Raw genomic sequence first — 13875 nt, forward strand, 5'->3', positions numbered from 1 at the left:
TATGGATTTTAGAACAAATAAATAGCTACATACTGCATAAAAATTGGAAGTTTTGAAACTACTTGTCTGATAATTCAGCACTAGCCATGCTACAGCATGTTCTAATTTACCATTTGGTATATGCTTTTGAAAATACTGAAAGTACATGCCAGTGGTCAACTAAATCATAGAAAATTCAAGCCCTATTTTACATGATGGGTGAGACATTGAAAACTGCATGACTTAGAAATGCCAGTCCCATTAAAAGTTAATGAGACTTATGTTCCTAAATCACTTACTCTCTTTGAAAATCTCACCCATTTTCGTTTCCAGGGCTACTGCTGCCAATCACCAATATTTTTAAGATAGTACATTTTTTGTAATTATCTGGCATAATAAAAGCACCAAAATTGTTTCCTGGAGAAAAACAAATCCAGAAACCCTAAAATACTGCAGCACTTCTGTTTCACTTTCTGTACCAATGATGAGAGGATTCTGTGAAGACAGACTTTTTTTTTACAGGATCTGAAAAATTTCTATAGTAATCAAACATATATGCCCATATTAAGCACCATAGACTGCCAAATTCCAGAGAAACAGAAAACACTCCATACTTGTGCATGGAATCACTTTTATGTGTTATTTCAAATGCCCTTCCTGAAGTTCTTATGGTGATCTGCGGAGGGAGGGGGGAAGAATTCTGAAGATAAAAGTAAATTCCAATGCCATTTCTATGATTGTGGAACCATGGGAAGCCAGGGGCACTGAATTTATCACAGTATTTACATTACTGTTACAAATCCAAATGTTTCACCTATTTTCTAGGAATACTTCACCTTGGTTAAAAAGAACCAAGCAAAATCACGGTGCAACGGTAATACAATTAGGGCATTACCGATGCACCCAAACTTGTAGATTGTGCAAGGAATATCAGGTTGCAACCTGTATAAGTGCAGGTAACTGTGCAAAAAGGGGCTAAAACAGTTTTTCTTTAATAATTGTATTCTCTGCCATGCATTGTCAGGGATTGAAGAAAGCACATGCCCAGCTTTCATTATCTGAAGATAACCTTCCAAATGTAAACCAGTGCAGACCTGTCTTCCTGAGTCTGCAAACTGGCAGTTCCAGAGCTTCTATTCCGCCTCACAATGCTGCCAAGCACTAGCAGCTTTGGTCAGTTTCACTGCTGTTATTCAGAACCCCAGGGTGACGGTAAAACTGAGAAAAATGGTGCCTCTTTCAGGAAAAGTAAGTTCAAGCAGAATCAGGCACTGGAGCTATTCATAGAGAAGCTCAATCCCGCTTCCCTCCTCCCATGGAGTAGGAGGAGGGAGGATTTCTCCCTTTGGGTCTTGAAAAAACAAGAGTGAAAACAGGGTGCTGGGCTATGGGGGAGATCTGTGTGTGTCAGGGCACTGCGGGTCTGTGTGGGGCATTGTGCAGTTATGGTGTGGGGCTGTAGGGAAGAGCACTGGGAGGGAGGAAGGAAGGGAGGGGAAATCTGTGTGTATTGGGAAACTAGAGAGTGGAGGTTTCTGTGTGGGGTGCTGGGCAGCTGTGGTGGGGCTGTGGGCAGGGGTGTGCTGGGCGAGGTGTGTGTGCACAGCACTGTGCATTTGTGGTGGAAGAGTTGTAGGGGGGTGCTGGGCAGGGGAGCTCTGTGGCACAGCATGGGCGCACCCCAATAGGAAAGGGCACGCTGGTAGCACAGGGCCAGGCGGACCAGTGTGCCTCTGGCTCCCAACGGGGCTGCGCACCTGTGTCTGTCTGTCTCCCCAGCTCCACCAACGTGGCCTGATAGTTCACGCTTGCGATCTGGTCACCCTCCCCCTCCGTCCATCCTTCACTCCCTTCCCTGCGTCCCCCCAGCCCTGTCCTCTGTCCCGTCCCCTGTCTCCATCCGTCCCTGCCCCCTTCGTCCCCTCCGCCCCATCCCTGCATCCCCCCAGCCCTGTCCTCTGTCCCGTCCCGTCTCCATCCGTCCCTGCCCCCTTCGTCCCCTCCGTCCCGTCCCTGCATCCCCCCAGCCCTGTCCTCCATCCCGTCCCGTCTCCATCCGTCCCTGCCCCCTCCATCCGTCCGTCCCCTGCATCCCCCAGCCCTGTCCTCTGTCCCGTCCTGTCTCCATCCGTCCCTGCCCCTTCATCCCCTCCGTCCCGTCCCTGCATCCCCCAGCCCTGTCCTCTGTCCCGTCCCGTCTCCATCCGTCCCTGCCCCCTTCGTCCCCTCCGTCCCATCCCTGCATCCCCCCAGCCCTGTCCTCCGTCCCGTCCCCTGTCTCCATCCGTCCCTGTCCCCTTCGTCCCCTCCGTCCCGTACCTGCATCCCCCCAGCCCTGTCCTCCGTCCCGTTCCGTCTCCATCCGTCCCTGCCCCCTCCGTCCCGTCCCTGCATCCCCCAGCCTTGTCCTCCGTCCCGTCCCGTCTCCATCCGTCCCTGCCCCCTTCCTCCCCTCCGTCCCGTCCCTGCATCCCCCCAGCCCTGTCCTCTGTCCCGTCCCCGCTCCCTTCGTCCCCTCCGTCCTGCCCCTGCGGCCCCCCCGCCCAGTCCACCGTCCCCTGTCTCCATCCGTCCCTGTCCCCTTCGTCCCCTCCGTCCCGTCCCTGCATCCCCCCAGCCCTGTCCTCCGTCCCGTCTCCATCCGTCCCTGCCCCTCCGTCCCCTCCCTGCACCCCCCAGCCCTGTCCTCTGTCCCGTCTCCATCCGTCCCTGCTCCTCCGTCCCCTCAGTCCCGTCCCTGCACCCCCCAGCCCTGTCCTCTGTCCCGTCTCCATCCGTCCCTGCCCCCTTCGTCCCCTCCATCCCGTCCCTGCATCCCCCCAGCCCTGTCCTCTGTCCCGTCCCCTGTCTCCATCCGTCCCCTCCAGTTCATTTGCAGCCCAGCTCAGCCCCGGTCACTCTCGCCAGGTGGGGCCGGGCAGCTCCCCTGCGCTGCGATCCAGCACCGGGCACCGCGGAGCACCGGGCAGGCTGTGCAGGGTGGGGAGGGATACTCGCATTGCTGACACCTGCCTGCCTCAGGGCTTTCTCCCTGCCCGCCGCGAGGATCGCGAGGGAGGGCAGCAGCGGGCCGCTGAGAGCCGTGTCCAATTGGCCGGGTGGCTGCCTGCAGACAGCACGGGGGAGAGAACCAGACAGCCCTGTAACGCCGCCGCTGCTCGGGACCCGGATCCACGCTGCTGTGCCACCGAGACCCATCAAGTGCCACGGGAGCGGGGGACACCCCCCCCACCCCATGGAAGTGTCAGGGGCTGCTCGGGCTGGGAGCCCGGCGGAGAGTCCAGCTGGGGAGAGGCTCAAAGGGGGGGGGGGGTAAAAACGTTGCACCAAAAATATGAAAAAGTTGCAAGACAAAAACCCTTTAATTACAGCTCGGACGGGCCCCTCCGGAGCAGGGGGGCGGGGCCAGCCGCGTCCCGCCGCAGGGCAGCAGCAGCAGCAGCAGCAGGGGGGGGGCGCGAGACGGCTCCCGGGGATTCCCTGCTCGCGCCGCTGCCGGGGGGAGCCGCTGCTGCTGCGAGCTGGTGCGCGGGGGGTGGAGGGGGGGGTGTCCTCGCGGGCGGGGCTCGCGCCCAGAGCGCTGACACTGTCCGTTCGGAACTGTCACGCCGCTCGGCCGGGCCGCCCCACTTGTGACGTCACCGCCCTCTGCCCCCGCCCAACCAGCGTGGTCACCCGGGCTCCGCCCACCGTCACCGCGGCAACCACCAAAACAAACGTTCTCGGCACACGTGGGGCAGGGAGGGGGGAAAAATGGGCGGTGACGCAAACAAAGCAGCTGGCTGGCAGCGCGCGGCAATGACGTCACCGAGGAGGAGTCCGCGACGCAGGGGCGGCTCCTCCCCCCGCCCCCCCGCTCGCGGGCAGCGACCCAGCGCCTCGCGCACCTGTGCTGGAGGGGAGGCGGCGGCGGATGCAGGGACGGGACGGAGGGGACGGAGGGGGCAGGGACGGATGGAGACGGGACGGGACAGAGGACAGGGCTGGGGGGATGCAGGGACGGGACGGAGGGGACGAAGGGGGCAGGGACGGATGGAGACAGGGGACGGGACAGAGGACAGGGCTGGGGGGACGCAGGGAAGGGAGTGAAGGATGGACGGAGGGGGAGGGTGACCAGATCGCAAGCGTGAACTATCAGGCCACGTTGGTGGAGCTGGGGGGGAGACAGACAGACACAGGTGCGCAGCCCCGTTGGGAGCCAGAGGCACACTGGTCCGCCTGGCCGTGTGCTACCAGCGTGCCCTTTCCTATGTGCCCTAAGGCATTCCTATGTTATTCCATAACATTCCTATGTGCCATAACATTCTTATGTGCTGAATAAGAGCACATAACATTCCTGTGTTCCCCTCCCAACACCAGGAGGGGAGTGTGTGTGTGCCCTTTCCTATTCTTATGTGCTGATCAGTGCTGTGGTAGCAGAACTGAAACTGAAAAGGTAGCAGGCAGGACTATGCACAAAGAGAAAAGGGATGTAGACCTGCCCTTTGTACCCTGCAGGACCTGTGGTCACAGGCCCTTCCTAATTTGGGGGGAACCAAGGAATATAAAAAGTAATCTCTTGTAAATTGAACCAATGTTGTCTGACTGCTAGAGTTGGAATCTTGATACTAATTTTTCCTAATGATTGTAAGCTGTTTGCAGTCACCTGGCTGGCCTTTGAGGACTGACAAATCACAGCCAGAAGCTCTTTGATTTTTGGGAAGGCCCCAGATCATTTTGCAGCTGGAGTGGGCAGCACCACTCAGGCTACCGTTGATACACTAGGACCATCACAAGTTCTTCTGCTGAGCATCCAGCATGACGTTTGACCACAAAAGGGGCAGACAAATAGAAGAGGCAATATAGTATGTAGTGGGCTCAGGGATGAGAACAAAGGACTAATCCTAGCGTTGACACTGGCTCCCACTGTGGCCCTGGTCAAATCACATAGGCCAAAATTTCCATACTTGAGTGCCTATAGTTATGTACCTAAATCATTGACTTTAATAGGGTATTAGAGCAGTGGAAGCTACTCCAGCCATTGATCTTTTCCCATTTTGCATACTGAGGAGGGACAGTGCTTCCTTGTGTCCCCCCTTGCAAGGATTCCCAGCACCCACGAGTTACTCATGTGGGTATTGAACATAAAATTTTCCCCATGCAAAAATACATTTTGTTTTCAAACAATCCAAGGACTTAGTTGACACGGAGAATTTTTTTAGAAAAAGGGCAAAATAGCTTGACATTTCAAAAGAAATCACTGTTTAATTTTCTTTATAGTTCAAACATTATTTTAAAGGAGTTGAACTCAGATGTTCCTGAGGTTTAACAATGACTTGTATACATAGCTCCCAGAATGGAACCTGTGCAAACAAAAAATAAACAATAATAGTGTCTTTTAAATTCACTGTATTTTTAAAGACACACAGAGGAGAATCAGCCAGGCTGATTCATTGTATTTTCCCTGTGCTGATGAAGGAATTAGAGACAATAACAGAGCTTGACAAAACCAGCTAAAGCCACCAAACCAACTGGAGGGTTAAATCTATCAATCAGCAGTAAATATGAAATATAGGGGGGTGGGATCAGGGCGATGCCCTGGGAGAAGCCCAGAGAACTCCTCTTCCCCAAATGTCAGAAGAGGGAAGGTGCTGGGATTTTTATCCGAATGCCCTCCTGAGTCCTGTTTAGAGATTCAGGTTCTTTAACATTATAGCTGTCCCAAGTTTGCATAGTGCAATGCTTGAATTTACATGAAGAGAAAGTAGAGAGTAAGTAGTAAAGTTCTTCCAATTTTAAACTAGATGTATATTAAATTAAATCTGTGCTAATTAATCAGATGCATAAAGAGTATTTAAGACAACAGCTCAGCCCCTCTCACCCACCCTCTCTCCATCACCATTGTCAACTTTCTCTGGATGTGTTTTTATGGATAAACTGAACTGATCTGACTGGCTGAATCAAACAATAAGTTGTTCTAAACGAATCACGATGCTTCAGGTCAATAACTGTTTGGGAAACATCTGTTACTTTACTGCTTCAACATTCAGCTGAGAAAATTATTAGATATATATTCTGATAATTTGAACAGAAACAAAGTCATCGTAACAGAACATTGAGAGAGGATCAAAGCCTTAGGTTTTGAAAATAAATATCACACGTCAACATTTTTTCCATAAATGCTTCGGCAGCGGGACCATTATCCTAAGATAACATTCTCCAGCAGAGAGATGATCTCTTAATTAGAGCAATATGTAAACTACTTTAGGATGCTTGATATAAATCCTGCAAACTGATTCATTGATACTTTTACTAAGATGAATTTTGATATCATGGGATGAAATCCTGGCCCCACTGCCACACCCCTCCTTGCTGGGCTAATGTCCTGCCCTGGCCAGGCACTCTGGAGGTTTGAGCTACTCCTGTGGATCACCCCACTCAAGGAGCATTCGTTCTAGGAAGCAAGCCGGCTAGACAGGAAAACATCAGACGCTGCTGCTCCCAATGCTACACTCAGTTTTTCAGAAATTAGTCGACTTTATGGCCAGAAGAGACCATTAGAGCATCTAATCTGACCCCCTGCATATCACAGGCCTCCTGTATGCAGGCCCGCCCAGAGGGGGCAAATGGGGCAATTTGCCCCAGGCCCAGCAGGGGCCCCACGAGAGTTTTCGGGGCCCCTGGAGCAGGGTCCTTCACTCGCTCCGGGGCCCGGAAAACTCTCATGGGACCCGGGCCCCAGAGCTTCTTCGCTCCCGGTCTTTGCCTGCCAGGGGTCCTTCCTCTCTGGGACAGAAGGACACCCCCCCCGCCACCGAATTACCGCCGAAGCGGAACCTGCCGCCGGAGTGCAGCCGGGTCTTCGGCGGTAATTCGGCGGCGGGGGGGGGGGTGTCCTTCCGTTCCGGGACCCGCCCCGGAAGTGCCCCAAAGGCCCGGGGTGGGGGCGGCACGTCGGGGGCGGGGCCCGCGTCGGCGGTAATTCGGCGGTGGGGGGCCCCCGCTGTGGGTCTTTGGGGCACTTTGGCAGCGGGTCCCGGAACGGAAGGACTCTCCGCCGCTAACTTACCGCCAAAGCGGGGGCCCCCCGCCACCGAAGAGCCTGGACCCCCGGAATCCTCTGGGCGGCCCTCGATTTAACAGGGGTTTGTTTCAACTTATTGCCCCGATTAAAATCTATGGCTAAAAGGCAGCCACTGTTGTTAGTACTTGTACCTGTGTTTGGTGCCACCTCCTTTCCCTTTGGCCTTGTAGTTGACCAAGGGCAAAGCTGAACATCTCCTCAGACACCAGGGAGTGTTTATGTCCATTCCTGCGAGCTACACCGGGGTTTGATGTTGCTGCTTTCAATCCTCTGGCTCTGCCGGGATAAGGAACAATTCAGGCTGTCACTGAACTGAAGGAGGAAGATCAGTTTTTGACAGGGAGAGGGACGCCTCCTCTTAAAGGTGTTTGGCTGGCTGGCAGTCCTGATCCCCAGATCTCGCCCGTGGGGCTCCAGCAGTTTGGGGACCGGATCTCTCCCTTGGCCCCACCTGCTGCCCCCAGGCGCTCCTCCCCAGGGGCCCCAGCAGTGCAGCACAGCTGAGCAGCATCTGCCTGCTCACTCCAATGGCTGCCGGCCCCTCCTCATGGCAGGGCAGGGTGGGGCTGGGCCTCCATGCGCTGCCCCCACCCCGAGCCCCTGCAGCCAATGGGACACTGCGGGGGTGATGCCCGGGGGCAGCAGAACGTTGAGGCCCCCAGCCCACCCCACCTTGGAGACCCAGGTAAGCGCCACACCCCTGACTCCCTCCCAGAGCTTGCACCGCCACCCCCTCCCCACATACCCCCTCCTCCCTGCAAACTCCCTCCCAGAGCCTGCATTCCGGTCCACACACACCTGCCCCCAACTCCCTCCCACAGCCAGCACCCTCTCCCTCCACACACCCCCTCCTGCCCACCCTAAACTCCCTCCCAGAGCCAGCACCCCACCCCTCCTCCTGTTCCTCCTACCCCCTGCCCCAGCCCAGAGCCTGCACCCAGCACCCAAACTCCCAGAGCCGTACAAGGAATTTTTGTGCCCGAGGCAAGGGCCAGCTCCAGGCTCTTTGGCTGCGGGTCCTTGATCCCTGTCGGAAGGAAGGACCTGCCACTGAATTGCCACCGCCGCTTCATTCATCCTTCGGTGGCAATTCAGCAGTGGGTCCCTGAGTCCCTCTCGGAGAGAAGGACCCACTGACGAACTGCCGAAGAAGTGGCAGCGGGCGCCTCTGATCGTGGTAGAGCTGCGCCCCTCCACTTTCTGCATCCGAGGCAAGTGCCTCACTCGCCTCGCCCATGTTACGGTGCTGCAAACTCCATCCCAGAGCCTGCACCCCAGAACCCCACCCCCACCCAAACTCCCTTCCAGAGACCAGCCTCTCACCCCTTCTGCACCCAAACTCCCCCCAGAGGCTGCACCCCTCCTGCACCCCAATCCCCAGCCCCAGCCCAGGACCTGCACCCTAGACCTCCTCCCCTCACCCAAACTCCCTCCCAGAGCCTTAGGTAGGTGGGGGGTGGAGTTTTGGGGGGCTGGTTCTGGGCGGTATGAGTGACATTATTGGCCCACTGGGAGGATTGGAGGACTGGCCCTGGCCCTAAGGTAAATTGAGGTTGAGACCCTGCTTTAAGGGATTGGAGCAATGCTGGAGAGACTGACGGGCAGGGAGCTGGGGAGCTGTGTGTGCTCCAAGGAGAGTTGTTGTGCTCTGGTGACACAGAGCGGGGGTGGGGAGTTTGTAAGCTGTGGTGTTTGTATAGAGATAAAGTTTACTAACCCCCAGGTTAAAAACTGTTCCTGCTCTGGGCTATACAGGATGTTCTCTGTTGAGAGTATAGCTCAGTGGGTGAATGTTTCCCTGTAGGGTAATGGGTTCCTAGTTCCACTCCAAATGAGTCCCTTAAAGAAACTTTTTCAAATGAAAATCGATTTCCACACCCATCTCCAGTATGTTCAGGAGTTCGCTGAAGTTGAGGGGGGCTTGAAATGAATTTAAACACTATTTTCCTATGCAAATGAATAAAGACCTAGCAGAGCTGCCCAGCAGCTGAAATCAGTTCAGTCCTCAGCGTCTCTAAGAGGGACACTCGGTAGCTGAGGCATGTGGGACACCTCTGGGATGATGACAGGAGAAAAAATGCTGGATTCAATGAAAGCTGAGACCATAGGAGGAGAAGGTGAATGGCAACACCACACATAGTCATAACACTCAGACACGGGGCTTCACTGTCACTACCCCTGTGTTTTCCATCATTTATATCCAGGGGTGAAAGTAACTTACAGGACTTACCGGTACTGCCGGAGTCCCGAGGGCGTGGCCTCATCCAGAAGGGGCGTGGCCTCATCTGGAAGGGGCGTGGCCTCTCAAGATTTAAAGGCCCTGGAGTACCAGCTGTGGCTGGGAGACCAAGGGCCTTTACATGAACCAGGGCCTCCCAGCTGCAGAGGTAGCCCTTTAAATTCTGGCCCCAGCCCAGCCACCAGAGCCGCGGCCGGGATTCAAAGGGCTCTGGGCTGACCGCAGCCGCAGCAGCCCAGAGCCCTTTAAATCTGGCCCCAGCCTGGCCGCCGGAGCCGCGGGTGGGGGGTTTAAAGGGCTCTGGGCTGCCAGCTGTGGCGGGAGCCTAGAGCCCTTTCAATCCCCACAGCAAAAGCCGGTGCGTATTGGCTCTTGCCGCTATGCCGTACCAGCTTGTACCAGCTTACTTTCACCTCTGTTTCTATCCTAAGGAACACACCCTCCCCCTCCCCCACGCACTGTCACACACAACCTTCTCCCCGTGAGCCCCATCCAACCCACCCCCACACACGCCACCGGACACAGCCACTCGGTGACACACCCCCATGGGGGCTTGTCTCTGCATCTCCCCAACAGGGGAGCAGGGAGCCGAAAGGGCCACAGGAGACCAGTGGAGCTAGGCAGGGATAGAAAAGACTTCCCCTCCCTTTCCTTCCCCTCCCTGAGTCCCGTTAATCTCACCCATCAGATGCTCCAGCACCAGGTGGGCTCAAAGCACCAACCTTCCCCTGAGCAACGGAAGGGGGAACCAGCTCTTTCACATGGAAGGAGGCTCCCCACCTCTGCTGCTGCCATTCTGCAGCCTTTCATATGGATTTGTATTAGCTAATGCAACCCCCCCACTCCTCTAATCCAGCCATGAAACATGGAGACAAGCTCCTGAAAGCAGGGCCCAGTGGTGCAATGGGTTAGTGCCCAGTACTTACAGAGCAGTGCTGAGTGGAGTGATGCTGAGGTTGTGAGTTCAAACCTCACCTGCAGCCCTAGTTTCCTTTAAGCAAATGGCTTCTGCCAATCAGTTTGCTCTGCAGAAAATACAATTCCTGCTCAGAAGACACTGAGGTCCCCTTGCTTTACAGAGAGCAGGGCAGATTCCACAGATCTACCAGGCTCTGCCCTCCACCAGCTGCCTGTGTCAGGAGGGGTCAGGCAGAACCCAGAGCACTGCCCCTGACTCCCCCTCAGTCTTTGCTCCCCAAACCACCTGTGTGCTCACCCTCTTCGCTGTGAGACTCAAACCCTGCCTGGCTTGCTGTATGCTGGTGTGGTTTTCATCTGTCACGTTGATGTGCATGTGGGTCCTGTGTGATTTTGGTGGATGTCTTGCATAGTTCTGTGTGCATGGATGTGTGTATGATTTTTGCATTAATATTGTTTTTGCTTTGTATTCTTTTGATATGTGGGTTTTGTGTTTCCTGTTGTGGGCTTTTGCTGTATTTTTGGTGTGGATTTGTTCTTTCTATATTTTGTGAGGTTTTCCTTTTTGTGTATATGGCTCTGTGTGCTGTGTGGGTTTGGTTTTTGTTATGTCTGTGTGGGCCTGTGCAGTGTGTGATTTTCTCATTCTCTGTGTGCGTGTTTGTCTCTCTGTTTGTATCTTCATGTGTAAATTCACTGGAACTTTTCAAAATCTGCACAGCTTTGCCAATTTTCACCAGGAATTTTTCTCCATTAACAAATTCTCACTTGTTCCCTACCCGTTGGTTGTTCCCTACCCGTTGGTGACCATTGCCCCAGGGGCCTGTCAGTCTCAGGGTCCTGATTTCCCATTGGCCCTTCCCCCTTCTATTGGGACTGGGAACTAGCCAACCAAACCCCACTAAGTTTTAGTAAAGGGCCAACAGTCCCTTACACAAGCCAGCCCTGTGAGAGTCACCAATGTCCCGAGAGAACAGTACAAGCTGGTCCCATGGTGTAAAGGGCAGCACTCAGGACTCTGAATCCTGCAATCTGAGTTCAAATCTCAGTGGGACCTTGTGTTAGCTGGTGGTAAAGATCTGGTGCTCAAAGTGCTTTCCTGTCTCCAGCTATACAAAAGTGGGTCATTTCCCTCCTGCTGGTTAACTCCTTTCCCCACCAGAGCCAGGTCTTTGGTGGGGGTTTAGAAGTGGCTCTAGTGGTTGGGATTCTCACTGCTTCACCTGATGCCCACAAGTCTGGTGCTTGTAGCCACACTTTTCCTCTTGCTCACATGGCACTTGAAGAAAGCAGTGCCAGGGCCAGGCTTGATAGGCAGGAGGGAGGCAGAGTCCCAGGCTGGAGCCCAGCACACCTCTCCTCCTCTGGGCACCTGGAGCAGAGGCGGCTGGTGCTGACAGCTCTGAGGGAAGGCTTATAAGCCACAGAGCGACTGAGGGCGGGGCTAGACGAGGACAGGACCATGCCTATGTGTGGCCAGCAGACAGGCAACAAGACTCCCGGCCAGCCTGCTCCCTGCCATGCCAAACCCCCACTGAAGGCCACCCGCAGACCACCATGCGGGGTGGCTGCTGATGCTCTGTGTCCAACATCAGTAGACGGTAGGAAAGCAGGGCCAGCCCCCCTGGTGGGGCCTCTTACCGTTCCCATACTCCATGCTCACTTTTGCAGTGGGGCAGGAGATGTTATCCCAAGAGGCTTTTCTCCAGCTGGTGAGAAGCAGAGAAACATCCAGGCTCCCAAGGCGCTATGTAGCAACCCCCCTCAAGCACAGGGACAGAGGGAAACTGCTCCACACGCTAGCCGGGCAGCCGTCCATTTCCTTTGGGAATTCAGGAATAGCAAAGGCTAGACTGGAAGCACCTGGGGCTCATGCCCCAGCCTTTGTGACATCCAACCCCCAACTCCTTCCCGGGGCTCTAGCTGAAGGCAGAGCATTGGCCTGAGCGGCCAAGAAGAGGTTCCAGATTTGAAAGGAGCAGGACTTTCAGCACGAAGGTAAAACTGCATCAACACAACCACAAAGGGACTTGACCCCTCAAGTTCTTAATTCAAAGTCAGGCACCTTATCCATTAAGCCATGCGGGCGCCTTCTTCATGCGCTTCTTTGGAAAAGGTGGACACTGTGTTTCTTGGGTCACCTATTGAGGGGGGGCGAGACTCTCTGGCACAAGAAGTCGAGTTCCCAGTGAGATGTGAGACTTAATTATACGGGGCCAGGTGCAGGGCTTTGACAGGGAGGCTCAGGCATGGGGGATTGGGGTGCAGCGGACGGACCGGCTGTCTAGCTGTGGAGATTTAGTCGCACTGAGGCACAGGAGGGAGGAGGAGGAGGAATCCTGCTGACAGGCAGTGGCTGTGCAGAAAGAGGAGGAGTTCTGGGGACTTTCTTTTGCCTCTCTTTTGCCTGCCTGCTCACTCCTGTGGTGAACGGTGAAGATGCTCTTAACAAGCCCAGGTAGCTCAGGTGGTAGAGCATCAGGCTTTTAATCTGAGGGGCCAGGGTTCAAGCCCCTGTCTGCGTGCTCAGCTTTTAAGTTGCCTTGTGTTCCAGGAGCCAAATTCTGTTCACAGCCACATGCGGATTCCCAGAAGCTGTGGCCATTTCCTGGAAAGGCTCCTTTCCTTAGCAATCAGGAGAGAGGTCACATCCACAGGAGCAGGTGTAGAAAGCACAGTCTCTGGCTGCCAGGAAGCGGTGTGCCAACATAGTGTTCTCTACAATGGCGTTTAGATCGGGATAATTTACGTGGCTCAGCACCCCCAGTTCCAGCACCTCTGCCCAGGCAGCTCCCCCAGCCTGACACACACACACAGCCCCTGCATCCTCCTCAGCCCAGAGGTGAGCCCCCCAGCGGAGTGGGGACTCAGAACCCCCTGAAATTACCCTGGGACCAGCATGATCTGCCTCCGCCCTGCCCTGCTCTGCATGTATTCGGAGTGAGTCGGTTTCCCTGTCCTGCCATGTGTCTCTTCTCCTCCCCAGTTCCTTCCAAACCACCCCATTTCCCCTGCACCCCGGGCTGGGTCTCTGCCAACCCCCCTTCTCCCCTCCTGCCCCCAATATCTCCCTGCCCCTACAGGTCTATAGGGCTGGATCCCTCCCTCCCCCCTTCTCCCCTCAGTTCCTGCCTCTGGGGGTCTATGGAGATGGGTCTCTCCCCCCCCCACCCCACACCAGCCCCCCCCAATCCCCCAGCCCCAAAGGGTCTATGGGGCTGGGTCTCTCCCCACAACCCCTTCCCCAATATCTCCCTGCCCCAGGCTGTGACGTGCTATGACGTGTGCTGGGGCTGTGCCGTGTGCTGGGGCCAGGGCCGGCTCCAGGGTTTTTGCCGCCCCAAGCGGCAGGAAAAAAAAATCTGTGATCACAATCGGCGGCAGCTCCACTGCACCACTTTCTTCTTCAGCAGCAATTCAGTGGCAGGTCCTTCCCTCCAAGAGGGACCCGCTGCCGAATTGCTGCCAAAGACCCCGACATGCCGCCCCTTCCCCTGGGCTGCCCCAAGCACCTGCTTGCTGAGCTGGTGCCTGGAGCCGGCCCTGGCTGGGGCTGTGACGTGCTGGGACCTGCTCACTCCCCGAGGGCAACTCACTCACTTGAAACCAGCAGGACAGAAGGTGTCACGTGTCCATGGGCGGGGCTATGCAGATGAGCAGTGTCTGGCGGCAGTAG

General features: G+C 55.4%; 1 non-coding gene across 1 annotated transcript; it reads left to right on the top strand.

Annotated features, from left to right (window-relative positions):
- Window positions 1–11184: 11184 nt before the first annotated feature.
- On the top strand, window positions 11185–11256 carry TRNAQ-CUG. The gene has a single exon. It is a non-coding gene; the product is annotated as a tRNA-Gln (tRNA).
- The last annotated feature ends 2619 nt before the right edge of the window (window positions 11257–13875 follow it).

The sequence above is a fragment of the Mauremys reevesii genome, linkage group 17 (assembly GCF_016161935.1).
Source record: "Mauremys reevesii isolate NIE-2019 linkage group 17, ASM1616193v1, whole genome shotgun sequence".
Lineage (NCBI taxonomy): Eukaryota > Metazoa > Chordata > Testudines > Geoemydidae > Mauremys > Mauremys reevesii.